Source organism: Rhinolophus hipposideros (genome assembly GCF_964194185.1).
Source record: "Rhinolophus hipposideros genome assembly, chromosome: X".
In the NCBI taxonomy this organism is placed as follows: domain Eukaryota; kingdom Metazoa; phylum Chordata; class Mammalia; order Chiroptera; family Rhinolophidae; genus Rhinolophus; species Rhinolophus hipposideros.
The window spans coordinates 116,795,853-116,800,020 of NC_138046.1; positions in this window are offsets into that span (position 1 = coordinate 116,795,853).

Consider the following 4,168-nt stretch of genomic DNA (forward strand, 5'->3'; position numbering starts at 1 on the left):
TCTATTTTCTAGAAGGTGGTCTCAACTTTGTCTTCTAATATTTCTAATGAAATTTTGACCTACACCACCATATTTTTAATTCTGTAGACCTATTTCTTATTCTCTTAATTTTTTTTTCTATAGCATACTGTTATTTTTTCATGGATGCAACACTTTCTAAAATCCCATTCAAGATATTAGAGTTTCTGTTTCTTTTCATAAAGTTTCCTAACTGCCTTTCTTCTAATGGTTTTAGCATCATTGGTGAAAATTGACTAGATTCTTACTTTATTTGGCCTTGCAAAATGATACTTCTTGTATTTATTAGCTGGAATTATTCTATAAGAATTCTTTGTGTCATCAACACTTCTTCAAAACTACTTTTACATCCTGAATATGGTAAACAAAGGGCTAAAAATAGTTAAGACAATTCTTGAAGAATAAATACTTTTTCCCATCAAAAGGAACCAGACCTCCTTGGAGAAATGTCTTATTCCAGGTCTGGGGCAGGAAATCTAAAAGATGAGTATGGAACATCATGTCTTGTGTACATTTGTATATGAGTGAGTGAGTGTGTGTGTGAGTGTGTGTGTGTGTGTGTGTGCCACAAAGCAATGAAGCTATCAAAAATTACTAAGGTTGTGGGGTGGCCGGTGAGTTCAGTTGGTTAGAGCACTAGCTCTTAACAACAAGGTTGCCGGTTCGAGCCCCACGTGGGCCACTGTGAGCTGTGCCCTCCACAACTAGATTGAAACAACTACTTGACTTGGAGCTGATGGGTCCTGGAAAAACACACCTAAATAAATAAAAGTTAAAAAAAAGATTACTAAGGTTGAATCAAAAGGACTCAGGAGACTACTTGAAGAAGCTCCTATTGGTCTAAGATGGGACAATTTAGGCATCGATAAGGATAAAAACCGAAAATGGATAAACACACATCAAATATATTTAAACTATGAGTTCACAGAGCCTCAACTATTGGGGTTGAGGTCCCTGTAATTCTTTGACTTCTTTTTCTTGGTCTCAAGGAGGTATCTGAATCTGCAGCCATTACATCCATGTTCCAGGAAACAGAAAAAAGATCGAAACGAACTAGCATTTCTGGAAGTTCCCCAAAGACTGACTTACTTCTCATTGGCCATTCTCACCTGCTGGGTACACTAGAAAATGTAGTTACGTAGTTTTATTCCTCCAATCTGAGCACATTGCTGCCCCTAAAATACAAACGCTCTGTTAGGAGCATGGACGGAGAGAAATGATGCTGGATAGGGAGTCAGCTGTGTCGGCCACACTTTTGTATCTTTAGTTATATCCCATTTCTCATTTCTAATTATTATTTGGACTTTCTTTTTTCCTTTGATCAAATCTTTTTAAAAATTATTTTGGCTTCCTTGATTCTTTGTTGTACTTCTGCTATGTTTATTATCTTACTCTTGCAATTTCTTTTTCTTTGCTTTTTATGAAATCACTATTGATTTTTCTTATTTTTTTTTACTATGTGAAGCACAGAAATTTCTGAAAACAGGTAAAAATAAAGAATTTTTAAAAAGTCATGACCACCGATAATATTTTTGTGTAAGCATTTTTCTATGCATAAACATGCCCAATACACACATACATATGCATTTTTGAAAGAAAAAGTATAGACAAATTTTTGTAATTTGCCTTTTTTTATATTTCATTTATTCTATTGTGAACCTTCTCTCATGTCAAATACAGACCTCCGACATCATTTTAAGTGGTCAACAAAATCCGTTATCCCAAAGAAATCACTCTCAGAGCCTTGGATGAACAAAGCATGTGGAATCAGGATCCCGGGTAGACTGAGGACCAGGCCTTTGCCTGCCAAGCAGACTTCAGTGGACTTCAGCTACAGCTCCAATCTCCAGGGCGATGACTCAGATCTCATTTGCATAACCATAGTTGCACTACAGGCAATATATTTTCAAGTTAAAGCTGCAGGTTTCTTTTAAACCTATTATTTCAAAGAATGAGGCTTTTCTTTACCCAATTGACTGAAGGAGCTGACAGACCTCTAAACTGGGCTTAACTTCACCCTCAGTGTTCCAGGAGTGGCAGATCCCTGGCAACTGTCTCTCCGGGAGCCAAAACATGTTTGGGTTTCTCTTAAGATGAAACAAATTTTGCACCTTTTCTTAAAGGTTTCCGTGCAGAAAAACAAACTTGAGGTTTGATTCAATTCTTCAAGTTCTTGTGTTTGTGTTTAATATGTAGCACATATTGTATGTTCTTTCTATTGGACAGCTGTGACATTTTTCTTACTGTTTCCTTGAAATCTTGATGAAGTCTTCTTTTCTTATTCTAGTTCTATAGTCTCTACCTCTTTTCACTTTACTGTTTGTAGAATTTTTTTTTCCACCTGTATTTGAAGCTTACCTAGGTGAAGTCATTCTGTTCTTTTGGGTCTTGCTTTTTTTTTGTTGTTCAACATTATATTTGTAAGATTCATAGATTCATTCACATGACTGTGTGTACCTGTTGTTTGTTCAAGTTCTTTGTTCTTCACTGTGGCGTTATGAAATTATATTTCCATTCTATGTTGATGGACATTTGGGTAGGGTGCAGCCGGAAGCTACGGTACTAAAATACTATTATGAACATTCTTGCACAAATCACCTAGTTGCATATAGGGGTATAACCTTCCATTTAGCTTGCATTTTACTAAGTAATGGTAATTTTCTTCATAAGTAGTTATATCATTTTATACTCCCTAGGAGAGGAATTTCTGGTCAAAGAGAAGTGCATATTCAACTTTTTATTTAAGTAATGCCAATTTTTGCTTTTTCCCAAAGACATCGAACCAGTGTACACTCTCAACAGCAGTATATCGACATTTTTGTTGTTTCACATGCTCACCAACTCTTGCTATTTTCAGAATTTTGCATTTTTGACCTTCTGGTGGGTGTGAAATCCATCATTTAAAATATTTGCATGTAATTCCATTGTATGGATGAGCCATCACTCGTTGAAATCAAGATTCTGGTGTAGGATATGTAAGTAGTTTCTAAGTTTTCTGTTTTATAATCAAAGCAGCGCTTGTCCAATGACTTCCTTAGAATAAATTCCAGAGTGGAAATGAACATTTAAATTTTTGATCCATATTACCCAACTGCCATCTGGAAACATTTTGCAATTTTACATTCCCATCTACATTATTTGCATACCTCCCCCCACCCTTGTCAAAAGTAGCTTTTTAAAAAAGTTATTTTGTTAATCTAAATGATGCATAATTTTAATTTTAGCAGTCAAATGACACAAGGCTTTTAAAACAGCACACTCTTGACTTGTCCTTCCCTTTCCCCAATTCCCACTTCCCAAGAGCCACCATTTTAAACTCTTAGCAGTTTCATCAGTTTTTCCTTTATCTCATAATATACCACGCTTTCTTGATTTTCAGTTTTAAATTGTGGCAGAGACTGCTAGTTTCCCATCCTGATACCAATTTTTCCTTGGCCTTCAGAGGCAGCACACCTCCCAAATTCCTGAGGTTTTCCAGGGTTCTGAAACATCAAAATGTTCTTGTCACCTCCTGACTGCTGTTGCCTGCCCTCCCTTTTTGGTCATTATTATGAATTTATAACTTTTCTTTTTATTCCTTTACTGTTATTTAATGGAGTTTGTGGATGGAGTGGAGACATATGCACATATTCAACCTACCACGTTCAATTTGAAAGTCCAAGATATTGTATATTTCAGAAAATTAAAAAAACACTGAAAACAGATCTAAAACAGTATCTATTTCACAAAAGCCTACCTTAAAATAGGATAACATGTAGGACATGGCATAGACCTTAAAAAAGCATTCAATCCCATCCTTTCATTTTTCTTTTTTTAAATAATTTTTTAATTTTTAATTTTTTTTGAAAGACACACACTGAGTGAAACAAAAGGAATGGGAAAAGATATTTCAGGAAAATGGAAACAAACAAACAAATGCAATATTATTCAATATTATATTATCATATGTATAATACTATATATATATTTTTTTTTAATTTATTGGGATGACAATTGTTAATGAAATTACATAATTTCAGGTGTACAATTCTGTATTACATCATCTATAAATCCCATTGTGTGTTCACCACCCAGAGTCAGTTCTCCTTCCATCACCATATATTTGATCCCCCTTACCCTCATCTCCCACCCCCCACCCAATACAATATAT